General features: G+C 40.1%; 1 protein-coding gene and 1 pseudogene across 1 annotated transcript in view; both read right to left on the reverse strand.

Annotated features, from left to right (window-relative positions):
* JAK2 (Janus kinase 2) overlaps window positions 1–18,594 on the reverse strand; it is a 143,311-nt gene extending 124,717 nt beyond the window's left edge. The window contains exons 1-2 of the mRNA XM_047767684.1: window positions 17,902–18,594; window positions 17,447–17,525 (exon numbers count right to left, since the gene is read on the reverse strand). The gene's annotated coding sequence lies outside the window, so the exon portion shown is untranslated. The remainder of the gene's footprint in view (window positions 1–17,446; window positions 17,526–17,901) is intronic.
* An 81-nt stretch (window positions 18,595–18,675) lies between these two features.
* Window positions 18,676–27,851, reverse strand: part of LOC125120815 (NADH dehydrogenase [ubiquinone] 1 beta subcomplex subunit 5, mitochondrial-like) — a 138,260-nt pseudogene continuing 129,084 nt past the window's right edge.

The following is a 27,851-nucleotide window of genomic DNA, read 5'->3' on the forward strand; positions in this document are numbered from 1 at the left end:
CATAGTATTAATAATCAAAGAAAATTAAATAATAATGATACTGTTTCTTCCCTATCAGAGTGGCAGAGATTAAAAAGATTTGCAAAACCCAGTGTTGGCAAGGATATTATAAAAACAGTATCTAAAAATCTGTCCATTTAAAAATGACAGGAGCAGTAAGATGCATATCTAAGAATTCTATGAAACACTCATAATAATAACGAATAGAATTTTTAATGACACTAAAGGATCTGATAAATTAACTATGGTATATTTAGCCAAGAGAATACTATGAAGCCAAAAATGATGTACACTGACTTATTCTAACATCATATGCTGTGGATAGCACAAAATGGACATTAAATAAGATCTACTGAATGACTGACTGCATTACTTATTTAATGGATGATTGCTTAAACACCTAGGTTGAGTGTATAGGTGGGTGAAGGGCTGACCACCTGAGTGGCCAACTAACCCACTGACTGACTCGTGTGACTGACTAACTGATTGAGTAACAGGATGAATAAGTAAAGTTGTGAGTAACTGAGTGACCAGGTAGGTAAAAGAATAATCAGCTAACCAAAGGAGTGAGTGACTGAGTGACTGAGTGACCCTTTGACTGAGCAAACGACTGAATGAATGAATCTCTCATTAGTGAAAGAGGAAAGGTTTTTGCAATACACATTCTTGAGTTAAAATGGCTCAAAGGAGAATGAATGGATGACCTCCACTCATTTAAAACTGTATTTGAATTTGTCACTATATGGAAACATCCAGAAATGCATTAAAATTTATGAAGCAATGTATTAAGTCAATCACAAGAAGGACTAGCAAACCTTTTTGTCCCTTTGATTTATGAATGTAATTTTTAGATGATCACTTTTATTCACTTGGTCTTTCTGTTTAAAGAGGTACTGTTCAATGCTTGTATACTATTCTACTATTCCATCTTAAAACAGTGTATAAAATACATGCAAATATATGTACTTCAAAACAATATCATGGAAAAAAAAAACAGTATCATGATTCTTTTATCTAAGAAGCATGGGATTCTTTGAGGCTTTAGAAAAGAAGAGGTTGAGAACAGTTAAGGGACAATGAAGTCAAACCACATTTTACCCTGGGCCAGTCACAGAAGTATATACACTGCAGGCAACAATTTAAAAGACCTTCCAGGAAACCTGATGCCGTGGATGGACGAAGAGAAAGGAGAGAAAATGTAAATTCTTCTGCAAATGTATCCCCATACCCTATTTTTACTCCTAAGAATGGATTTTGAGCTATTCCTCAGAATCATGCTTCATGATGGCTATATAAGAAAAGGTATATTTAAAACACCTAACATACATAGAAAACGGTGTGAATAAAGATGCAGTAAAGTGCTTTGAATAAATCTCTGAAAGTGTAGTGCATGGGGGTGGGAGAGGATTAAGATTTCATTTCAAAACTATCATATTTCAAGCTTATACTATCAAGAAATTTTTTAAGTTTCTTTTAAGAAATTGTAGGTTTGCCTATAGAAAACAAACACTATCTTTTGCTACTGACATTCAAAAAAAAATCTAAAATTTCAGAAGAATACTATTTTGTTTTATTTATTTATTTTTATTTATTTATTTGTCATTTTAAGGCTGCACCCTCGGCATATGGAGGTTCCCAGGGTAGGGATTGAATGAATGGGAGCTATACAAGCATGCAGGATCCAAGCCTCGTGTGCAACCTACACCAGAGCTCACGGCAATACTAGATCCTTAACCCACTGAGCAGGACCAGGGATCGAACCCTTTCCTCACGGATGCTAGTCAGATTCGCTTCCGCTGAGCCACAATGGGAACTCCCATTAGAATACTATTTTAGACATTCTTCTGAAATAATTCTTCAAATATTAAAATGCATCAGATAAAAAATCAAATTAAAGCCCTTAGGGATTAACAAGCCAAGAATGAGGAATACATATACGTGGAAATGAAATATAATTCTCTAGACAATGAATTATTTTCTATTTTAGATGGATTTCCATTTCCTCATTAACCATCATAAATCAAATAAACTTGCACAATAATTCACTATTTTCTTCTCTGGGCCATTCCCTAAATCCAAAAATCCTCTCTAAAGGATTATTTCCATGTTAAACCTTTGTAAAACCCATATACCTAAGGCTGCCTATAAAACAGGAGTGAAGGGTGGAGCAAGGGAAGTAGTACAAAAAGAGAGAAGTAACTCCTATCATAAAAATTGTTCCTAACAATTTTACTAACAGTGTTACTTTTACTGACCATAACTAGCTGCACTGTCAATCAAGCTTGTTACAATGAACGAGTACTTAAGTGTTCATGGTAATAACATTCTAATGATCATAGAGTATCTGCCTTAAAAGAGCCTGTAGGAGGGAGAGGCGGGGGTAAAGGCAGGGATAATATTTTTTAACAAGACAGGGCACTACTGATTCTCTTATTTTTATATGTTTTATATACAGAGTAATATCCATCCATTACAAACACTTAAAAATATTATTCTAAGTTTGCTTTTTCAAAATAATCAAATTATAAAAGCAGTGCTCACCTTTAATGCTGTTTTTTCTGATCTAGTCAATTATCCACAAACAGGAAAATTAGCCCTTAAATTAACTTCTGAGGAATTCCAATTCTCAAAGGATTTACTCAATCCTAAAGACTGCCCTCAGGAAGTGACAAACTTCTCTTGTTATGCAAATTTGATACAGATAAAGCCCTAGTGTGACTCTTTAAAAATTTAAAGCCAAATATAGATTAGAGGAGCAGTCCTAAATTAGAAAAAACCTATTCATTAAATATAAAAAGTAAGACCACACAATAAAGCCAAAGAAAAAGTAAAATAAAAACAGAAAAATCAAGCTTTAATCCAAATTTAAAAAGAAGAATGAAGAGGAAAAATGAATAATTAAATTGAATAATTTAAACAAAGATCTGCTTATATCCCTAAACTGTTGACTTGTTCATTTTATTTTCAAACATTTCAATTTCCCTGTACAGTAAATACTATATAGGCCTGATAGGGATGGAGTAGACAGAGGTAGTTGTAGAAGTCCCAATAAAGGACCACAGATAATGAGGGAAACTTAGGGGACATTGGGAGATCACTATAAGTAAATAAATTGCTCAAAAAAGTCATCAGAACAAGGCAGCTTTGCTTTATTACTGGAGCTTTGAGAATTGCCTCAAATCATTGGGTGGGGGATGAGATTAGGCCTGCATTCATATTCAGACAAAGGGCAAGTGTTTCTGAGGACCACTCTTCTATGGATTCGAATACAACTTACCGGATACTAAGGAGGAGCTACTACTCCCAGAAAGGAAGAGGCGGGCTTTTTCAATCCCCACTCCCCTAGGATGATAAAAACTGTAGCCCAACATATCCTCGGGGCAGAGCTTCCTTGCCTGCCCGCTTGCTTGCATCTCTTGCAAGCGTTCTATCCTCATAAATCTGTTTCTTGCCTATCACTTTGTCTCTTGCTGAATTCCTTCTGCACAGAGGTACAAAGAACCTGAACCTCAGTAAGTCCAGATATCGGGTGAGTGAAAACATGGGTTCAAGGCCAAATCTGGGTCTAGGCTGGGTTCGAGTCCCAATTTGTGTTCCAGCTAGGTTCAGGCTATTATTACTGTCAGTTTCAGGACCAGGAAATACAGAAACTAATAGGAATATTCTCTGACCTAGAACTCAGAATATAGTTTCACAAGAAACAATGTTGGAACAAAGTCAGGAAATAAACCCAACTACAGACATAATTTAAAACACTACCATTTTATAGCAGCAGAGAAAAGATAGATTATTTATCCAACAGATAGTGCTGGAATAATCAGACACCCATGTGAAAGAAAAAAGTTGGTTTCTACTTTATACCTTGTACCGATATAAATTCCAGATGGATCAAGAAAACATGGGAGAGTTTCAAAAGCCTAACTCCAAGGTTGACAGGGCCCTAATCAAGCATGATTTTTTTAAAAAAAGGAAGTATTAAATGAATAACTAACAAGGAACTGAAGAAAAACAAAAATGCATGCATGTCAAAAAAAAAAATCACATCATAAACAGAGTTAAAAAGATAAAAAGACAACCTGGAGAAAATACTTACAATTTATTTCACACATAACTATCTTACTTAGTATAAAAACAGCTCCCACAAATTAAATGGTCAACAATCCAAAAGAAAATGGACCAGCATATTGATAGGGATGGAGTGGGATAGTTACAAGGGCAGTTATAGAAGTCCCAATAGGGGGCCACAGAGAGGGAAACCTAAGGAACTCTGGGAGACAACTGTAAATTAATAATCTCTCAAAAAGCCACCTGAACAAAGCAGGCTTACCACAAATAAAAGATATGCCTCAGGTCATCACTCTTAGGACCAAGGGCAGGAGTTTAAGGACTGCCCTTCTGCTGATTTGAATAAGCACCTTGACAGTCCTAGTTTGACCTTAAAGGGTCAAATAATCTCTTACCTGATATGAAGGAGGAGCTACTACTTGAAGAAAGAGGAAGAGGCAGTCTTTTCCCATTCCCCACTTCCCTTGGATTATAAAAATGTAGCCCACCTAATCCTCGGGACAGAGCCACCTTGCCAGCGAGCTTGCATCTTTCACAAGTATCTTATCTTAATAAATCTATTTCTTTGCCTATCACATTGTCTCTCGCTGAATTCCTTCTGCACTGAGGCACAAAGAGCCTGAACCTCAGTAAGCCCAGATACCAAGTGAGTGATTCTAATTTAAAAACCATGGGTTCAAATCCCAATCTGGGTTTAGGCTTGATTCAAGTCATAAGTGTGGTCAGTTTCAATATGAGTGAACAGTTCCCAGGAGAAGAATATTTAAACCAAATTAAAATTATATTGAGATTCCATTTTTCATGTCTCAAATTGGCAAAGATCAAACTATCTGAAAATGTAGAAAAGTGTAAGTTTGCATCTCTATGGAGATCAATTTGGCAATATTTATTGAAATTAATAACACCACTCTGAATCAACAATTCCTCTTCTATTTATTTAACCTACATTTATAGTCACACACACACAAATTGACTTATGTACAAAGACACTACTTGATTTCTAAAATATTTAAATGCATCACTTGTTCAAAAAGCATATAAATGTTTTAAGAGAGAATAAAAACAAATACAGACAACTCAAAGAACTCTGATCCAAAGGGGAGTAAAAATGGGGCAGTAGCTTGAAGACAATATAGAGTCAAGCAAAGATATAAATTAGGAATTGGCAAACTACAGCTCAAAGGTCAAATTCAGACAGTTCCCTGTTTTGGGGAAAGAAAGCTTCACAACTCTGCCTGTTTCATAAATAAAGCTTTATATATTCATTATGTCTGCTCCTGCACCACAAGGGCAAAGCTGAGTAGCCAGAATACAATCGTGCCCAAAAAGCCTAAAATATTTACTATCTGGTCTTGTTAGAAAAAGACTGGAGGGAGTTCCTGTTGTGGCGCAGCAGAAATGAATCCGACTAGTATCCATGAGGAAAAGGTTCAATCCGTGGCCTCACTCAGTGGGTGGGGGATCCAGTGTTGCTGTGAGCTGTGGTGTAGGTCACAAATGTGGCTCGGATCCAGAGCTGCTGTGGCTGTGGCATAGGCTGGGAGCTGAAGCTCTGATTCAACCCCAAGCCTGGAAACTTCCATATGCCACGGATGTAGCCCGAAAGAAGAGAGGAAGGGAAGGAGGAAGGAAAGAGGAAGGAAGGAAGGGAGGGAGGGACACTGCAAAACCCTGGTATAAAATCAGCAATTCTGGTACCCAAACCAACATCCTCAGCATCACCTGGGAACCATTTAGAAATGCAAATTCTCACATCCCACTATAGACCTACTGGTTACAGGGCCCAGCAAAATGTCAACAAGCCCTCTAGTTAATTCTGCTAAGAACCACTGGGTTAGGGAACAATTCTACTAAAGTCAGGAACAGATGAGGACCCATCTGGGGTTTGCGTTCACAAACATAAAGGGTCTTGAGGAGACTTAATGGAAACCTAACAGGCCTCAAGGAAGCTGTCAGTGAAACTGAGCAGGACCCTGTGGGGCTCCTGAGCACAAAATCCTTTCTGTGTCCCCAATTTCTTGTTTGTAGGAAACAGGCTTCATTCAGCCTCCACGAACTTCCCTGAGTTCCAACAGGCAGGTTCAGACAGTTGCTAATCAGGGAAGGGAGGGGATGCAGAGACAAAGGAGCAACGGGCAAGAAACAATACTGAGGCCTCCCTTGCAAGGTCCCGGTTCCTCCTCAAGGAATATCACATAACAATAACGGTATCTTTGAGCTCTACAGCAGAACTAAAACCCCCACCAAAAGGAAGGTGTTAACTACTTGATGAAGCATTCTTCACTCCAGAGAGAAGGTCACAATTCAATAACCCTGAAAACAACAGAAGCCCATCAGGAAACATTTGACATCAGAAGATCTCTGGATTAAAGGAATGAAGGCCCTGTAGGCACCGGATCCTTATCAGCAACCTTGTCCTTAGATAATAAAACTCCTCACAACAGTGCCCCCCACCCCTACCCCGTCCTGTGTTACAGTTTTGAGGGCATTAGCCTACTGTGGCCCCCTTTGCCTGGCAAAGCAATAAAGCTATTCTTTTCTACTTCACCCAAAATTTTGTCTCTGCAATTCAATTCAGTACCAACATACAGAGACCAAATTTTGGCTACATTATTGAGGGCTTAAAGGAAAGAGGGGGAAAATGCTTTTGAAAGCTGAATAAAAGCTTTCACTACTTGTTAAATAGTAGTGAAAAGTTTAGCAAAACTTATTACCTACAGTGACATGGAAAATAAAATGAATACTTAGTGAAAATTCTAGGTAAAACGCTGAAGAAGTACCTAGCTTCTCCTATCTGCCTTTATAATTGAAAGAGCAAAGAAACAAAATAAAGAATGAGCTATTCGCTTTCTGAGTGGAATTTCAATGAAATGTAAAGGGCTCAGATCAGTCTTGCTGGCCAGCAATATGTTCTTAAAATAAGAAAGGGCCTCAAAGCAAAAAACAAATCTAGAGTGGACCATCCATTGTTAAGACTATAGAAAGATCTAAATCTTTCTATGTACCTCATAGAATATGTAATAAAAGATTATTTTAGGATCTTTAGGATTGTTGTTCCACAGCAGCTTCACACAAGTCTAAAGTAGGAAAAAGTTCCCCTTAAAACAGATTTAGGGGTATAGCTTCTGTCTACTAGAAGAGATTATGAACTAGCACAGTAGGTCCATAAAGTTTTTGTTTTTATTTGTTTGTTTCATTTTTTGGCCACCTGGCATATGGAGCCATGGATCACTTCCAAGCAGCAGTCTTGACCTAAATTGCAGCTGCAGCAAAACCGGATCCTTAACCCATCCTTAACCCACTGTGCCAGGCTGGGGATCAAACCAAGACACCGCCAATCACACTGCACCTCAGCGGGAGTTCCAAGTCCACAAAGTTTTTTTTTATCTAAGTTATATTAGCTTAGAATGAAAGGGACATTAAGTATATAAAATAAAAGGAGGCTTTGGACCCAGAACCTCTATAGGCAGGAAACAAGCTCAGAAGGTTACTCAGAGGCCAAAAAAAAAAGCTTATTCTGTAGCAAACCCAAATCAGTTCTTCTGGGGATTAAAAAAAAAAGTGATTCAGATTGTGAAGCCAAAGACCAAAAGAGGACACCGTGGCCCACTAAGAACAAATTCTGGGGAGCAGGAATAAACTCTAATCAAAGAGCTGCCAACATACACCCAGCCAGGTTTCAGAATTGAGATAGGATACAGTGTGACTCCCTTCTTCCTTTTCTTTTTTAAGCAAGGATGTCTAATGCAGTTAATATATGACTTCCCGATCTTATGTGCCCTATATGAGGACATACTACTTGCCTTTTCACAGGTCTTCTGTTAAAGAGGAATCATTCTCAAGAAACCATACCCAAGGAACCTCATCTTCATCTAGACCTGATTTCGATGATAAGAAACTGGATTTTGCATTGTCATTACGGGATATGAATTAGCGATTTCTGAGAAAAGGGTTAGTGTATTTTTATTTATTTATTTATTTATTGTCTTTTTTGTCTTTTTAGGGCCGCACCCACAGCATATGAAGGTTCCCAGGCTAGGGGTCTAATCGGAGCTGTTGCTGCCAGCCTACACTAGAGCCACAGCAACTAGGGATCTGAGCCACATCTGTGACCTACACCACAGCTTACAGCAATGCCGGATCCTTAACCCACTGAGCAAGGCCAGGGATCGTAACGTCATGGTTCCTAGTCGGATTCGTCAACCACTGAGCCACGACGGGAATTCCCAGGGTTAGGGCATTTTAGATGTAGGAGGGATGTGAAGTGGGATAAAATGGCAACTATAGCAATAATACTGTCTAGAGATAGTTGTAACAGTATCTCTCATCCCATGTTTTCTTCCACACTGTGACCTTGCCAATCCCCAGTTGAAACAGAGTGCTAACCTGACTAGGTCCACCAAATTTAACCTGACTCATTTGCTTTTAACTGCCTGCTTTTAGTTGATTTTAAAACCCAGATAACAGTTACTAGCCAAGCAACACATATCTGAACTCCCATTAGCTTTCTTATTGATAATAGCTTTGACATATGGGTCACTATAATAATGGTAGCCTAAGGTGTTTTTCAGGAAACTGGAGCTAGTTTTCAACCAGCTCAAACCACTCACCATTCAACTGGTCCTCTCAGGTGTCCAACAGATGACCTTTTGCTGTCAGAGGGCAAAAAACTTCACCCTCAGATCAAGCTAATGCCACCATTTCTGAACAAGTGCCCCTTGAAGAAGCACATAGCTCAGCTGTACATGTGCAGAACACCAAATACTTCACCTTTTTCCTACCTCCAATCACCCTTCCTCATGCTCTGACCACCCTGCTTCTTTATCCCATAAATATCCCCAGCCCTTCATTTCCAGGGAAGCAGACAGAGATTTGTCCTCTAGTCTCCTCACTTGGCTGCCTATGAATAAACATTTTCTCTACCACAAACCTCAGTGTCTCAGCACATGTGTCAAGCAAAGGAACCTGGTTAGGTAACACAATAAGTATAGTCTATCCCCACCCCCACTTCGCCATGTTCACTGAAACTTTAAAACCCTGACTCACCATGTAGGAAAGCCAACTACCCTGAGGTCCAAATGTTTTAAGGAAGTTCGGGCAACATGCACACACTCCAGTTATGAGCCTCAGCTAAGATCTTGATCAATAGCCAGTGTCAACTACCAGACATGTTAGTGAAGATAGTTTCACGTGATTCTAGTGTCCCACCTTCAAATTACCCCAGCCAGCAAGTCTTCTCAACTGAGGTCCTAGACATCATGAAGTGAAAATAAGTCATCCCTGATGCATCCTATCTGAAGTACTGACTTGTAATAGCTGAGTTTAATAAAGAAAGTTATTTTACATCACAACGTTTTGGGGTGGCTCTATCATACAGCAATAGCAACCAAAATACAAATTGATGGAAATGATTCAGTAGAGGAAAAACTGAAAATGTAAGGAAAGGAGAGATCGATACAATGGTAAAGTCCCTGAAGGCAAAGGGGGATGGGCCCCCCTACTCAAGTAGGTGAAGAAGCCTTAGATGGAACACTGAAGAGTTCATTCATTATAAAGGTGGGAAGGGTTAGTACAGATAGAGAACTGGGGGAGTGGAGCCTATTCATGGTGGATTGTATTATATCAGAAATATGGAGGCAAGCACCAGAATTTGAAATCACTTTCAAATCTTATAAGTACTGTTGTAAAATTTGAAAGTGGTTTCTTGCAGAATGGGAATCAGAGATGGGGGGAGGGGCAAGAGGCTAATGTTTTTTGGTTATAAATATCTAAGCCATTTACTTCTTAACCTTTATACACATTTTACCATATGATACTGCCTTTTTAAAGTAAACAAGCTTTCAAAAAACATTTAGTCCACTTCTCCATTTTCTAAATGAGGAATAAGACTCAGTGACTATGCGACTTGCTCAAAATCACATACCATATTGACAAAAGTCAGTCCATGATCCCCCAATTTCCTAAAAACAGTACTTACTCACAGCATACTACCTTTTATATTACAAAAACATTACCTAGTTGCATTATATGTTAAAATCAGAAATTATTAAACTAAAATCATTTAGTTAGCAATAATAAATGCCCTATTCCCAAGGACTGAAACCAAAGAAAGAAGGCTGAAGAGTGTGCTTGGGAAGATCAAAATAAGCATTCAAGCAAAATAAATAGTCCATGTACTATCTCTACCTAGCTTACCTCTAGAAGCTATACTGTAAAGGCTTCAAAAACATATTTCCTTGTGCCTTTTCCAATTCTCCTAATCTGAATACTTCTAATCATGATACCTTCGGTTTTATAAGCTATCTACCAAAAATTTCTCCTGTAACAATTAATGCTCATTTTATTCTGATCTTATCAGTATAAGAGCACCCAGAGGTAATATGTCTAACCTGATAGACCACGGAATGTCTACTCATTCAATAATACATAGCAGGCCAATGCCCATATGGAATTGTAGTGTCTGTGTAGCGTGGTATGAGAGGACCCAAACGAGTGACAAACATTCTGTCAAAAAATACCTCCCAGAATTTATTATACCTAAAATTCTCACTATTAGTCCCAGTGATGGAGAGCATTGAATACAAGTCTCCGTCAATCAACCAAAAGTCAAATTCAAATGTTGTTTTTGAATAACAAAACAAAAAAAGAGAGAACAAAATATTAGCAATGGTTATTTCCACATGGGAAATCATAAGCAATTTTCTTCCTTCTTCTGTTTTTCTACATTTTCTATTAGGAAAAAAACTAGTACACATTTTTAAGACCTTTTCAATTCTGATTCTCATTTCTTGGCAGTGATCAACAATGAGCAACTTGTTCATCACTCCCACCTTCTTAACCTACCCACCCACCTACCTCTCATACTAACTGCTATTCCTTTGTACTTTTGCCAATTTCTCTCCTGTCACCCACTCTCTAATTATGTGCAGTTCCCAAGGCTCCATCTCAGCTCCACTGCTCTTTTCTCTGAGCTCAATAATTTCAGCCTTAAATGTCTCTAAGTTCTAGTCATACTGTCCCACTGCCTAGCTATCTATTTTCACTTGCTTATCACACTGCCACCTCAAACGCAACACATCCAAAACATAAGCCCAGTTGTCTGTATCACCTCAACCAGCTCCTAATACTTCACACCTATTTCTGTCAGTATGGTCATTAATAAAACCCTAGTTCTTTTCTCTTGTCACCAACTAGGTGAGTAACTTTAGCCACTTTTTTTGGGGGGGGGGTCTTTTTGCCATTTTCTTGGGCCGCTTCTGCAGCATATGGAGGTTCCCAGGCTAGGGGTCTAATTGGAGCTATAGCTGCCGGACTACACCAGAGCCACAGCAACGCGGGATCCAAGCCGCGTCTGCAACCTACACCACAGCTCACGGCAATGCCGGATCCTTAACCCACTGAGCAAGGCCAGGGATCGAACCCAAAACCTCATGGTACCTAGTCGGATTCACTAGCCACTGAGCCACGAGAGGAATTCCATTTAGCCACATTTTTAAACCTCTCTGGGTTTCCTAATACACAAAATGTATAGACTGGCCAGATGTTCTCATATGTCTTAAAAGTTTCAACACTCTGATTTCCTCTGTCACTAAGTATCAAAAACTTCAAAGTCATCTTTGTTAACTCCCCTCCCTCCCCCCATATCCTCCTTTCTTATCCAGTTCACAATGAAGTCTTGTGAGACATCTGTCTAGTCTTATTTTCAGTAAATCCAAATCCTTATAACCTCAGGCCCAGATGATTTTCCTAGCTCTATCACTTCGATTTCCAATGCATAGTCTACTCAGCACTGGTGCCAGTGTAATTTTCTTAAAATACTTTTTTAATCTAGTTCTTTTTCTTTTTCCTGCTTTTTAGGGCAGCACCTGCAGCACATGGAAGTTCCTGGGCTTAGGGGTAGAATCTGAGCTGCAGCTGCCAGGCTATACCATAGCCACAGCCACACCTTATCCCTGACCCACTGAGCAAAGCCAGGGATCAAACCCACATCCTCATGGATACTAGTCGGATTCATTTCCACTGCGCCACAAAAGGAACTCCAAATCTAGTTCTTTCTTTTTTTTTTTTTCTTTCTTTTCAGAGTCATACCTGAGGGATAAGGACGTTCCCAGGCTAGGAATCAAGTCAGAGCTGCAGCTGCTCGCCTACACCATAGCCATAGCAATGCAGGATCCAAACTGCATCTGAGACCTACACCACAGCTCACAGCAACGCTGGATCCTTAACTCACTGAGCAGTGCCACAGATCCAACCCACATCCTCATGGATCCTAGTTGGGTTGGTTAATTTGGCAACTCCAAATCTAGTTCTTTCTTAATTTGAAAGGTTTAAAGCTTCTCTGTTACTTATGAAGCAAAGCATATTCCTCTCACCCTAGCACTTAAAGCCATCTATAATCTAATTCCAATCTACTGTTTCAACTTGACTTATTACTTTCCCACACAAAGTTTCTCTTGGATGGAAATGAATTCCAGTTGTTATCTACTGTTCTCTGATCCTGTCCTGCTTATTTTGCCTTTGTCTGCCTCCTATTCAAGTTTCTTCCTCTTAAGTAAAATCAAATTCTACCCAGTTTTGGGAATCCCCACTGTGGCTCAACAGATTATCAACTAGTCAAAACGAATCCAACTAGTATCCATGAGGATGTGGGTTCGTTCTCTGGTTTCCGTGAGTTAAGGTTTCCAGTATTGCTATGAGCTGCGGTGTAGATTAAGAACTTCAATATGCCTCAGGTTCAGCTCTAAAAAGCCAAAAAAAAAAAAAAAAAATTCTAGGAGTTCCCGTAGTGGCACAGGGGAGATGAATCCAACTAGGAACAAAGAGGGTGTGGATTCGATCCCTGGCCTCGCTCAGTGAGTTAAATATCTGGTGTTGCCATGAGCTGTGGTGTAGGTCACAGACGCGGTTCGGATCTGGCATTGCTGTGGCTCTGGCGTAGGCCAGCAGCTGTAGCTCCAATTAGACCCCTAACCTGGGAACTTCCATATGCAATGGGTACAGCCCTAAAAAGAAAAAGAAAAAAGGAAAAAAAAAAATTCTACCCAGTTTTGATTCTACCTCTCCTCTGGAGCCTTCTCTGCTCACTTCAACTATGTGGTTTCAGTTATCTATAACTCTTATTATTCACCTTATCTCCCCTATTTTAAGTCCTCAAGGAAAGGAACCTGTTTTACATTCTCTACATTTCCTTTGGATACAGCAAAATATCTTTCTATTGCAGGTATGAATAAATATTTGTCTGGTGACTATCTAAAAATTCCTTTTTAATACACAGCATTTTTTTTTTTTCACTTTTTAGGGCCACACCTGCAGAATATGAAGGTTCCCAGGCTAGGGGTCCAATAGGAGCTACACCTGCCAGCCACAGCAACATCAAATTTGAGCCATGTCTGCACCCTACACCACACAGCTCACAGCAACACTGGATCCTTATTCCACTGAGCGAAGCCAGGGATCAAACCAGCAACCTCACGGTTCCTAGTCAGATTCGTTTCTGCTGCACCATGACAGGAACTCCCTTTTTTTCTTCTTCTTCTTTTTTTTTTTTTTTGTTGTTGTAATATACAGCATTTACTGAATATTCCCCATGTACTCAGCACTCTGTGTGTGTTTAATCTAGATCTTGTTTCTTAAAACATACACAATCAACTTGAAAAGATATGGCTGACACTAGGGAAGTAACTATCAAACAACCAAAGCAGGATATATAAACTAAGTGAAGATATTCTAAGACTAAAAGACCTACAGAGCTATAAAGAGGAAAAAAAACAGTATTTAGTGAGAAAGTTTCACAAACAAGGTTGAATTTTAACTATGAGTACAACAGTAGTAATAATAGTAGTAATAAATAGTTGTGACTATGTGGATTCTATAAGGAGCATTATGTAGTATAATAATATTTTATTATATATATTATTAGTTTATTATTATTAAAGGAGCTTATTTTATATCAGGGAGTGCTTATTGTGCAAGGCCCTAGTCTTGGGTGCTTTTCACGTCTTAACTCACTTAATTCTCACTACAGCCCTATGGAAAAAGTACAATTCTCCTCATTTTTCAGATAAGGAGACTGAGACCCTGCTCAGTTATACCACATCTAGTGAGGAACGCAACAGGGTGTAGAATTGGGCTTTGTGGAAGAAGGGTGGAAAACATGAGTCAAGTTAAAAAACAGAATAAGTATAGCTATTATTGGAAAGCAAAGCAGCTTGCAATACTAGAGCAGAGAATGCTCATTGGGGGTCTTAGACAAAAGGCTGAATAAATAGGGCAGGAACTGATGAAAGTGTCTTAGAAGCCAGGAAAAGGACTATAAACTTAATAGGTGGGAAGCCACTGAAGATTTGGGAACAAGAGAATTCCACAATGAGAAGTATTTAGAGTGACATGTGTTAATGAGGATAAATAAAAGGAAGAGATGCTGGATTCTAATAGATTGATATGACTTTCAATATGCTAGACTGAGGAACAGTCCTGGTATTTGGGTGGTAAAACGCGGGAAGCTGGAGCTCCCATCATGGCTCAGCAGAAAGGAATCCGAAAAGTATCCAAGAGGCTGCAGGTACGATCCTTGGCCTCGCTCAGCATGTTAAGGATCTGGCATTGCTGTGAGGTGTGGTGTAGGTCAGAGACTCGGCTTGGATCCCGTGTTGCTACTGCTGTGGTGTAGGCTGGCAGCTATAGCTCTAATTCAACCCCTAGGCTGGGAACGTTCATGTACCAGAGGTGTGGCCCCAAAAACAAAAACAACAAAAAAACAAAACAAAACAAAAAAAAATGGGAGGAGCAGAGATATGAATGAGAAAAGAAATATGAACTGGAGGAGTTCCGGTCGTGGCACAGCAGAAACGAATCTGACTAGGAACCATGAGGTTGCGGGTTTGATCCCTGGCCTCACTCAGTGGGTTAAGGATCTGGCGTTGCTGTGAGCTATGGTGTAGGTTGCAGACTCGGCTTGGATCTGGTGTCGCTGTGGAGTAGGCAGGCAGCTACAGCTCTGATTAGACTCCTAGCCTAGGAATCTCCATATGCCGTGGTGGGTGCAGCCCTAAAAAGACAAAAGACAAAAAAGAAAAAGAAAAAAGAAAGAAATATGAACTGGAGATGTTGAATGAATTAATGTATGAGGTAAATAAAAAGAGGTAGTTTAAAGATAATGTCTAATTTAAAGCCTATATGACCAGGAGAGAAGAAAATTACCAAGGCGTAATTGGAAAAACCAGGAAGTAGAATGACAAGCAATAATCTTAGTTCAGAATGAAAGAACTGGGCATAAGCTATAAAGACATTAAATAGGAGTAAATATATTAAACTATGATCAGCAGGTACTAGCTTTGTATCAATAATCTTGTCAGTTGTGGTGGGAGGGAATCAATTAGTGAGCAACATTTAAAAAATGCAGCTTTTCCATTAAAAAAAATTATATCAGAAAAGCCAACCAAAAGCTAAAGCAGAGGTTCCCAAACTTTCTCCATTTAGGGAATCCTTAGTCTTAGTAATTTTTTCACAGTACCTCTAGGCCAAAAGAAATACTTAAGCAGGTGAGTTCAAACCACTTAAGCATTAATGTTCTTATAACTTATGCTTGTTGGGCACTGTACAAATTCTCAAACCTACAATCAAAATAGACACCACACTCTCATATCCTGGGTCACACTGATTTTCATATAGTAGTTACTTTAGAGCAACCTCTAAAAACACAGCTTTGCGAAAACATGACACTTTAAAAAGGATTGTATCAATCTAATGTTGAAACTGTGACCTACATCAATCTATCAGTTCAAGCCTGAGTTCAATGGCGTTCTAGGGCCACAGTCTGGGAAACTAGGAGCAAAGGGAAGGGAAAAAAGTAATGAGAGAGGAGCAAAAGAAAGTTCTTATTAGTGTAGTTAACCACAAGAGGGCAGCACAATAGTTGGTAGAGGAATAGGAATGAAGGGGAGAGTAGGAGGGGGAGTTGCAATGGGGAGGGAAGAGATGCAAAGGGTCAAACCTTTCCAGATAAAGGCTCTAAGCCCCCTAACCAGTTCAAGACATAAAGGTCCTTTTTCTCATACTAAAGAGGGAGAAATACTGGGTACCGGCAGATCACCTTATGCAGAGTCATCCTGCCCTTCTCTGAACACAATTTGCCTGTCCAACCATGAGAGTAGCCATTACTTTCACAGCATTCAAGCAATGTACTACTTTGCATGTGTAATCTTATTCAAGCCTCACAAAAATTTTATAAGAAAGTGAGGCTCAAAGAGATTTTAAATAATACCCACTATTACGAAGCAGGAACACTAGAATTCAAACCCAGATCTGACCCCAAAGCTAATATCCTTCCCTATTCTGCCTCAAAAGCATCTCCCCTTTCATCAACAGTCAGGTGAAAAAAAAGATCATGTTCCCTTCCTATACCTGAAACACCTGTCCCAAACCATTAGGGGGAAAAAATTAATAAATGAAACAAGCTATTCCTTAACAGTCTACTAAAACATGCTACATACTCCAAACACAAGATTCTCTGAGCAAAAACAAGCATTATGCTTATATAGTCAGCAACTACTGTGGTTTTCCTGTACAGGTAAATACATGTACTGTTGGACCTATCCAGTTTGTAAACATATCACACACTGACAGATATGTGCACATACAAGCAAGTGATTCTCACACCTAAAGTGGTAAAAGGTTAAGGGAGTAGGGAAACAGAGGCCAAAGGTTGATTATTCATCTTCATATCTGTTGGGTGTTGTACTAGAATATTTGCAGCAGCCCAACAACTCACTCGAACAAACCTATTACGAAACCAAAAGCCATCGTCATCACTCTGAATTCCACTTCTAGTGTCCTTCTCCACATTTCTCCTCCCCTCTATGACATACTCAGCTGCCTCTATCCTTTCATTCAAAAAAAAAAGGAGTTTCTCCTGACAGATTATTAACCACCGGAAAGCAAAATGGGTAAATTCAACCGACACAGCTAACTTGGGAAGATAAAACCATCCAGGAAGCATTCAATGTAGTAGCAGAAACCCCAGCAAAAGCAGCTAACGTGTCCTCTCAATAGGTATTTCTTGCTACTTGAAAACGTTCCTCCTTGAAAGATTAAGAATCTCTGGCTGCTTGAGAAAGGGTAACTGACAACGATTTCTCTACAAAGAAAAACAATGTACAATCAGCAGAGAAACAATGAATGTTTCTTAAAGGATCCAAGAGCAACAACAAACCCCCAAATCACCCTCCCAAACCAACATTCAAAGTTCAGCACTGTCGTTTTCAAAGGAGTGAGCAACAATGAGCCCTGCTTGTCGACACAGCTTCCAACCTTCCTACGCACGCTGGAGAGACACCCCAGTCTTCTTTAGAGCGAAAAAGAGCAGCCAGGATCGCACACTCACCTTCGCGGGAAGGGGAGGAAGGGCCTCTTTTTCTGCAGAAGAGAAACAGATCACATCTTCCCTTGCCTGCTTCCGAAACCTAAATAAATAAATAAAATAAAAACAGGGCAGTTACCACCGCAGAAATCCAAGGGAAAGAGATGCTCTTTTCTAGGCTGTCTAGGTGTCTACAAAATTTTAAAGATGGCTAAGTAAAGTGGGAGATGGACTAACAGGCACAGGATGCAACATCAACACCAAGACACTCCGTTGTAGGTTTCCTTTTAAAGAGGATTTTCTTGCCGAGAAGTTTACAGCCACTAGCAGGAGAAAAGCGGGGATTAGAGGTGGGAGGGAGGATGGAGAGAACAAGTGCTGCCCACCACCCGGAGTCCAGGCAGCAATAACATTCACCCGCCACACGGATCGGGCGACGAGGACGCGCCCCCCCTCAAGCTCACAGGCACTGCTCCTACCCGACGCTTCCGGCCAGCCACGGTCCGCGAAGACCCCGGAGGGAGCAAGGGTCCGAGCGTCCGAAGGCTGGGCCCTCCGGGGCTCTCCGGTGCGGGTTCGGCTCCCACTCACATGCCTCGGCCGCGAGGACCGGGCCTCTGCCTGCGCGGCGACAGCAGCCCTCCGCCTCGCCCCGCGCCACAAGTCCGAGCCAGGGGCCGAGCGGCCGAGGCGGCGGCACGAACTGCCCAGCGAACTGGGCGCCGACCCAGCCTGTCAGCGCCCAGGGAGGCCGTTAGTGGCAGCCGCTGCTGCCCTCTTCTGCTCCTCTTCCTCTCTCCTTCCTGCAACCCCACCACTCCCACTTCGGGCAGCCGGGAAGCCCGTCACAGTCGTTGGCTCCACCCTCTCCCTGGCTACACCTTCTTCGCAGCGCCGCAGGCGACTCTGGCTAGAAAGCCCTATTTACGTGCGACTCAAGCTCCCAGAAGGCCTCCAGTCCGGCTACCAGATCCAGGCTGACTGAGGCAGCGGCGCAGCAGGGCGGGGGCGGGGGCCTGGCGCGCGCTCCGCGACTGCGCGTGCGCAGCTCCACCCAGGCGGGGCTTCTCACAGCACGCGTCACGGGGCGAGGGGGATTGGCTACCCAGGGCCCTGGCTTCACAGGAACCCCGCGGGTGTGCACGGACATTCCCGCAGCTGCCCCAGAGCGTGAGCGGGCGGGGAACGTGAGCTGGGGAGAGCTAGCAGGACCTTGGGGCACGCCAGAGCTCAGCTGACGCTGGGCCCGGCCCTCAGCAGATGGGCGTGTACGTGGCCGCCGCCCGCTGTGGAGGCGGCTGGGAATGAGTCAGCCCAGCCGGGAAGGCGCCCCCTGCGCACAACCTGGCACCACACAGAGACTTTCCCCTCCCGCCACTGTTGTCTTTTTTCTGCTTTTGCTTCCACGTTTTGGGGTGCTCAAACCTGTCCCCCAGTCCGGGCCGCTGGGCGGAGATAAGTAGGGCCCTGGGTTAGACAACGCGTTCACACGCACCGTTTCGTGCTTGTGCAGTTCCGAGCGCCTGATTCTAATCAGTCACATCTGCTGGAACGGGGTGAGGGTGGGAAGCGGTGCCTGGATGCCTGCGGATTGGCAACAAGGCCGCCAAATGAGGAGAAACAACTTACACTGTCCCAAAAAGCGTCATCCATTCATTCAAGAAATATTTACAGAGCACCTACTGTGTGCCAAGCTGTAGGACCCCAAGGATGTTACGTGAACACAACCCACGTACTTCTTGCCCTCCTGGAGCCTGTATTCTGATAAAGCGACAAAAATACCTTAAACGTATAATGTGCAAGAGTATAACTGCCAGTAGAAAAATAACACAAAACAAAGGAGCAGGAAGTGAGGAGGCAGTGTGCTATTTTAGTTAGGGTGACCAGGAAGGACCTCCCAGAGTAACATTTGAGCAGAGATCTGAATGATGAGAATAGGCCAGTCCTGTGCCTATCTGGCTAAAGAGTTTCATGCAGAAACACTAGCAAAGGCAAAGACCCTGAGAAGGGAATGTGCTTGGCAAATTCAAGGACCGGGAAAGAGGTCACTGTGACTGGAGGACAGTGAAGGAAGGGGCAGTGTTAAGAGGTGAAGCCAGAGAAATAGCTGGTGAACCAACTGTGTTGGGCCTTTTTCACTCATTAACCATCTTTCTGTCCATCTGAAAAAAAAAAAACAGGATGCATTTAGAGCCCCTGTTTTCCCATACAAACGATGCTGCGATTCAGATCTAGCTTGTATTTAATGGTTTCTTTAAATAAACCTCACCAAAGCAACTCCTGCATTTCTTCTTACATAAGAGCCATTGCAAAAGGTCTTTGAGCAAATGATAGCAGGATAGGAAATGACTCGAATTCACACTGACTTCTTTAAATAATGAACTAGAGCTGTGTTTTCTTCTAAGAAGGGATTTACAGGAGAATTGCATTCCTATGGCTACTGTCTTATAAGCAAAATATGCTGGAGAGTCCTTTGTTGTTGTTTTAAATTTCTAAAAAGAAACTAGAAATAGGAGTTGTAACTCAGTAGCAAATCCGAAATCTGCTTAGAATATTAAGGCTGAAATTACAAGCAGCAACCACCATGCAAGTTTCCTTTTCCAGCAAACAAAAACTGTTGCTGGAGTAGAAACCAGAACATAGACCTACACAAAGAACATAAAAGTGCTAAAGGTAGCCTGAATGTTAGGGTTAAAATGAAAAGCATCTCAATTGTGGAGGGGGAAAAACGCCTATTTAAGAACTGTGGAACAGTACATTCCTTGAAGTAAATGTTTCTATATTTTGCAATGATGTGTTTATTCAACCAGGCATGATATCTGTTACCATCCACTGCCTTTTTGCAGGGAAAAGCCTTTTGAAACTAGTGAATATTGAAGGTTTCTTTTGGAGGTGAAGGGATTATTTTTTAAGTTAGTGATTTGAAAGTGGAAGACAGAGTGAACAGGGGAAACAGGCTTAGAGACTTGAAAAATCAATCTACCCACATAGAGATAAACTGACTTGCTTAGTGTCATTCTGATAGTGAAAGCCTTTCTCCTCACCAAGATACTTTAATATTAAGCCAATACTACCCTGGAATATTTAGCTCTTTTCATTCTGTAGAGATCTTTTTAGCTCTTTATGCGATCCCTGGTAATGATATAGTTAGAAACTAGGTTCCAGGACAAACATTTCAGAACGTTTCCTCTACCTTTTAATAATGATAAAAGAAAATTCCAAGAAGACATTTGACCAAGTCTTTCAAGACATTCTTTCATAGGGAGAAAGAAAGACATTCTTTCTTGATATGGAGAAACAAGAAATGTGAACTGAGTTGGATGATAACACATTTATATCAAAACATATGGTAAGGCCATATCTAGAAGAAAAAAATAGTAGCCAGTTGTCCCATATGGGGTGTTGTGCCACAAATTCTGTTGTTACATTGTAGTAGAATATGGGAGCAGTGGTTCTCGACTGTGATGCCTCAACCCACACCTGCAACAAGACTGTGACAGTACATGCAGATGGAGCTTTTGGCATTTACTTCTTTTTAAAATTCTTAAGTGGTCTAGAGGAAAGCCGTGGTTGAAAATCCATGGTTAAGGGTTTAAGAACTTAAGCTTTAGAGGCTGGCTGACCCAGGTTTGAGTGACAGTTTTCACTAAGGAAATCATTTCATTCTCTAAGCTTCCATTTCTTCATAGGTATAATAAGGATAAGAATATCTTTCTTGAAGAGTTGTTTGAAAGATTAGATGAAAAAGTATTTTTAAACCTTCAGCACAGTTATTAAATGCCTATTGTGGTTGTGATAGTGACAGTTTATAGAAATCCCCAAGCTGGGAGGTATAAGAAATATGTTGGAGTTTGTTACAATTTATTCTGTTACAGGGAACTCTGGACAGGAATGTTAGGGCCTGAGGTGTAATAGAAATAAACACAAAGAGTTGCATTTGTATTTTTTAAAAAACTATGCCGCTAATTAATGAAATAAGAAAAACATTCTTAAGAGGAGCATAAATGTAAGAGCAAAGAAAGATATAGCCAAAAGACAAAGTCAGGTGTATGAATCAAATAGACAAGCAAGCAATGTTTTTTACTTTGAAAAATGCAGATATTTTAGAACTATTTGTTTTAAAGTTTGGTTGGATAGGGGAAATAATTTTTTTTCGAAACCTCTCTGGCATTTTATCATAGCTCTGTCTCTGCCTCAATCCTTTCATCCTTCATTACAGTCTGAAAGAAAAAGGTGTTCCTGGCAAGCAGGTTTCTCCTTCCCTTAAGACAACTAAGTAAGTTTAATGTTGGTGCATGAAAACTAAAACAATTTCCCCATCAGTAAGCCAGGAATTAATAACCTCCTTCAGGTGAGGATGATTATTTGGCAAAATATCTGTTACAATTATGCTCTACTTTACAAAAAATTTTAACTTAAAACATTTGAGCTATACCACCAATTCACTGAACATATTTTTCTTTATGAAAGGATTGATACCAAGATCCACTCTTAAAAATAGAAATCAGGAGTTCCCATCAAGGCTCAGTGGAGATGAATCTGACTAGTATCCATGAGGATGCAGGTTCCATCCTTGGCCTTGCTCAGTGGGTTAAGGATCCAGAATTGCCATGAGCTGTGGTGTAGGTTGCAGATGTGGCTCGGATCTCGTGTTGCTGTGGCTGTGGTGTAGGCCAGCAGCTGAAGCTTCGATTCGACCCCTATCCTAGGAACCTCCATATGTCATGGGTATGGACCTAAAAAGACAAAAAAAAAAAAAAGAGAGAGAGAGAGAAAGAAGGAAATAGAAATTAGCCTGGCATAATTATTACTTTACAGAGCATTAATTTCTGAGTCCTTATTTAGATAAGGATTCCTCTCTCTCTTTTTTTTTTTTCTTTTTGACTTTTTGCCATTTCTAGGGCTACTCCCGAAGCATATGGAGATTTCCAGGCTAGGGGTCTAATCAGAGCTGTAGCCACCAGCCTATGCCAGAACCACAGCAACTCAGGATCCAAGCCGCGTCTGCGACCTACACCACAGCTCACGGCAACGCCGGATCGTTAACCCACTGAGCAAGGGCACAAATCGAACCCGCAAACTCATGGTTCCTAGTCGGATTCGTTAACCACTGAGCCACGACAGGAACTCTCCTCTCTCTTTCTTTGAGAACCGTCCTCTTCACCGAGAGTAGTCAGCCTCTTCTAGCCCCTTGTAAAGGTTTGCTTCCCTGCCCCACACCCTTGACTACACCATGAGTTCTCACCTAACTCAAGCTGAGCCATTCAGGGTCTTCCTCCTGAGGAAGTTGGAACTGGGATTCAATGACAGTTGCTCAGACTTTTTTGTTCACTTAAAGTGAAGTTACCCATGCTCTAAAATTATGGCTGCCACAGTAAGGTTGCCATTGTTATTTGTGAGTGGAGTTGCATGGAAAGTTGACTTACTTTAGGACTGAAGAACTGACACAGACAGAGAGAGAAAAAGGAAATGGCATGCATCAGGAATGAATCCTCGGCTTTACAGCTTCCTCTTCCTCATAAGGCCCAAAGAAACTTCCTGTATTTGGTATCTTGAAAATACTTCCTTATGATAAATTTCTCCTTTTTACTTAAACCAGATCCAGGAGGGTTCTAGTATTTGCAATGAAATAACCTGGAGTGAGACAGATATTATAGTACATTGATGAGAAAAGAAGAAAAAAATACTCTCTCAAATTACAACAGGGAAAATGTATGTCTTTTATTCTTTTATGAGATGAGCTCCTTTTATTTATTTTTTTGTGATTCGAGATTTTTGTAGCATATACTCCATTTAAAGTTATTATAAAACAGTGGCTACACTCCCTTTGATGTGTAAAAATCCAATTTACCCACCAATTTTAGAATTCTATCTTTAATCATAAAATTAAGCATAACTATACAAGTTAGTCACAATCTAAGACATTACACAGAACCCATAGGTTAGCAGAATATAAAGGTACCTCCCCCTCCAAAACATCACTCCCCTCACCACAGGTCAGTTTTCTTTTTCTCAATTGTTTCACTCTACTTTCTCTGTAACTTAATAATTTTGTTAATTTTCTGATCGTAGCTATAGTCACTGCTGTGGTCACACCACTCTATCTATGCCACTGACCAAAGGAAAACCTGGTTTGATATTAAAGCATCATAATGATGTATTTAAATAACCTGAATTTCAGTTTTACCTGTGAAATACATAACTGGACCAGAAAATGCTATAGGAAAATAGTTCTCAATTTTAAACTTCTACGCCCACCTGGCTACATACCTCCAATGTCTATAATTTGTCCTTCACTAGACCTTTTTGTCCCCTTTTTCTTTCCTTTGATGGCTTTTCTTCCTAAGGTTTTGAGGCTGCACTTCTTTATCTCTACAGCATATGAGTTGGTCCAAGGGAAAACCAGTGTTTTCCTCCTTGCAGGGGCAACTGATGCTGAAGGAGCACCTTTTTTAGAGTAGTGTTACTTTATGTGTCTATCCTCTCAGTTCTCTTCAAGACCTAAGACCCATCACAGTGACCTATACCTGAATTTGTCTATCTGAAAAACTTTTTTAAAAGTCTCTGTCTTCTGACTATTGTTGAGATTATTATAATTGAATATTTATGAAGTGCTATAGCCTTCTCAGTCAGTCTTATGCAGAAGTCATACCTTTTATTTATGGGTTGAATTCTGTCCCTCAAAAAGTTATGTTAAAGTCCAAAACACCCTGCCTATGACATGTGGAAACAGGGTCTTTGTATATGTCATTAGGTTAAAAAGAGGTCATTAGGGTGGGCCCTAATCCAGTAAGACTGGTGTCCTTACGAGTAGAGAAAACAAAGACAACAAAGAGAATAATGACCACAAGACAGGAGACAAGAAAATAGAGTGATGCATTTATAGCCAAGTAACACCTGAGGCTACCAGAGGCTAGAAGAGGCAAGTAAGAAATCTTCTGTAGTGGCTTTGGAGGGAGTATGGCACTCCCAACACCTTGGCATCAGTCTTCCAGCCTCCACGGCTGTGAAAGAATAAATTTCTGGTGTTTTAAGTCCCCAGTTGTGATATTTTGTTACAGCAGTCTAGGAAACTAAAAGACCAAATCACCCTATCTTCTTCCAGTGGAAACTGAGAAAAGCCAGGAGAATAACTTTCTCTTCCTTTCTCTACACATAATCCTGTCTCCCATGGAACAGTGATTTAACCATGCATTTTGAGAAAAAAAACAAATAATGTTTATTTGGTTTCTTCTTTTGTGTAATGGTACCTTTGTTTATTTGAGTCTTGTTTTACTTAGTTTTGTTTTGTTTTTTTTCCCTCTGCCACTTCCATCTGTTACAGATCAAGCATGAAATGGTGTAATAGTCCTAAGGCAAACTCTTTTGGCAAGGTACTCTAATGCTACAAGAATTTTAGTATTGCGTGCTTTCCGCTCAGATGCCAATTCATCTTTTACTACTCACAGGAAATGTTCTGGGAATCAACAGCACTACAAGTGTTAAAGTTTTTAGTAGTAATGATAACTTTGGAGATTTTAAAAAATAACTGCTAATTACTGGAAGAGATTTGTTTTGTTTTGTTTGGCTGCACCCATGGCATGTAGAAGTTCCCAGGCCAGAACTCAAACCCGTGCCACAGCAGCAACCGAAGCCAAGTCTCTGCAGTGACAATGCCAGATCCTTAATCTGCTGCGCCACAAGAGAACTCCTGGAATAGACATGTTTTAAGGCTTGTGAAAGCATATCTTGTATATTTTAGATTCTATTACTCTTATTTAAAGGCTTTTAAGTATACTTGTTGAACAAGTTACTTTTTTCTTTTTTGATCCCAAAATAAATAATAATGCATACTACTTCTTGTAAACCCAACTAATATAGAATATAAAATATACAAAGTGGAAGTTCCTCTTTTCCTAGCCCTCTTCATATCCCAGAGGTAATCACTGATAACTACCTGGTGCATAACTTTTCAGAATTTTTTCTAAGCATTTTCCTACTAATTTCCAATAGATTTGATTTTGAGCTCTGTAAACAAAACGGATAATTCTTTTTTTTTCTGTTACCATTTTTTCACTTAACACTTCCTGAAGAGCTTTCATTTCAGTATTTATCACTTTCCCTCATGCTTTTTAAACTTTTATAGTGTCCATTAAAATAGGTAACTTATTGGAGTTCCAGTCATGGCTCAGTGGTTAACGAATCTGACTAGGAACCATGAAGTTGCGTGTTCGATCTCTGGCCTTGCTCAGTGAGTTACGGATCTGGCACTGCCATGAGCTGTGGTTCAGGTCGCAGACGTGGCTTGGATCCTGCATTGCTGTGGCTCTGTGGCTCTGTAGCCTGTGGCTACAGGTCCGATCGGATCCCTAGCCTGGGGACCTCCATACGCCGTGGGAGTGGCCCTAGAAAAGACAAAAAAAAAAAGGTAACTTATTAAGTAATTCTCCCATTTATGAACATCTAGGTATGTAATTTTCACAGTTAAAAGCAATGCTGGGATCCTTGGTGATCTAGTGCTTGAAGATTCAGCATTGTCACTGCTGTGGCTTGTTTAATCCCTGGCGGAACTTCCGCATACCACACACATGCCCAAAAAACAAACAAACAAACAAAACAGTGCTAAATTTGAACATCACTTCACATGCATTCCATGGGCACAAATGTACTCCCCAGGATAAACAATTAGACTCTCTGGGCCATATGTATTTAAAATTAGGTGGCTTTTGCCAAATTGACTTTCAAAAATCTCATAGTAGTGTATCAATGCCCATTTCTCTTAATCTCACTAACTTTGGATATTATGAATATTTAATTTGAGGTAGTTTTAATTCCAAATCATATTCATTTCAATAGTTCAGCAATATTTATTAAACACCTATTATTCTGCAAATGTTAGATACACACTAGCCACTATTCTACCCATGCTTATTTCCATCATTTGTCTTTAATATATTTTAAAGCAAACATAATAACATTAGATTATAAAATTTACCATCGTGATCAAGCAAGTAATTATTCTATCACATTCAAATATATTTTTGCTCCACAAAGGAAACCATAAACAAAACAAAAAGACAGAATGGGAGAAAATATTTGCAAATGATGCAACCAACAAGGAATTAAACTCCAAAATGTACAAAGAGCTTATACAACTCAATATCAAAAAAACAAACAACCCAGTCAAAAACTGGGCAGAATATCAAAGAAGACATATGGACCGCCAAAAGGCATATGAAAAGATATAAAAACATCCCTAATTATTAGAGAAATGCAAACCAAAACTACGGTAAGGTGTCATTACCTCATACCAATCAGAATGGCCATCATTAAAAAGTCTACAAATAGACTTTTTAAATAGACTTATTAATGGAGAAGGTGTGGAGAAAAAGGAGAACCTCCTCCACTGTTGGCAGAATGTAAACTGGTGTAGCTGCTACGGAAAATAATATGGAGGTTCCTTTAAAAACTAAAAATAGAACTACCATATGATCCATCAATCCCACTCCTGGGCATATTTCCAGAGAAAACCAGAATTGAAAAGATAATGGGAGTTCCCATTGTGGCTCAGTGGAAACAAACCCGATTAGTATCCATGAGGATGCAGGTTCCATCCCTGGCCCCACTCAGTGGCTTAAGGATTCAGTATTGCTTTGAGCTGTGGTATAGGTTGTAGACGCGGCTCAGATCTGGCATTACCATGACCCCTAGCCTGGGACCTCTAGATAAGACCCCTAGCCTGGGAACATCTGTAGCCCTTAAAAAAAAAAGGAAAGAAAAGAAAATGCACCCCAGTGTTCACAGTAGCACTATTTGCAATAGCCAAGACCTGGAAGCAGCCTAAATGTTCATCAACAGGTGAATAGAGAAAGAAAATGTGGTACATTTATACATACAATGGAATATTACTCAGGCTTTAAACAGAATGAAATAATGCCATTTGCAGCAACATGGATGGAGTCCGAGATTATCATACTAAGCGAAGTAAATCAGACAAACACAAATATCATATGATAGCACTTATACATGGAATCTAAAAAAAAGAATACAAGTGAACTTATTTACAAAACAGAAAGAGACTCACTGACACAGAAAACAAACTTATGGTTACCAAAAGTAAGGAGGGAAGAGAGATAAATTAGGGGTTTGGGATTAAAACATACATAGTACTATATATAAAATAGATAACCAACAAGGACCTACTGTATAACACAGGGAACTATATTCAATAACTTGTAATAACCTATAATGGGAGAGTATGTAAAAGAAGAATATATATATTTATATACATAGGTATAACTGAATCACTTTACTATACAGCTGAAACTAACACAATAATTATAAATCAACTATATTTCAATAAAATTTTAAAAAACAAATACACTTTTGAAATTAGCTTCTTTGTACCATTTTTGTTATGGGAGAAGATAATTCCTTTGGGAAAACACTG

This window comes from Phacochoerus africanus, chromosome 2, assembly GCF_016906955.1.
Source record: "Phacochoerus africanus isolate WHEZ1 chromosome 2, ROS_Pafr_v1, whole genome shotgun sequence".
Lineage (NCBI taxonomy): Eukaryota > Metazoa > Chordata > Mammalia > Artiodactyla > Suidae > Phacochoerus > Phacochoerus africanus.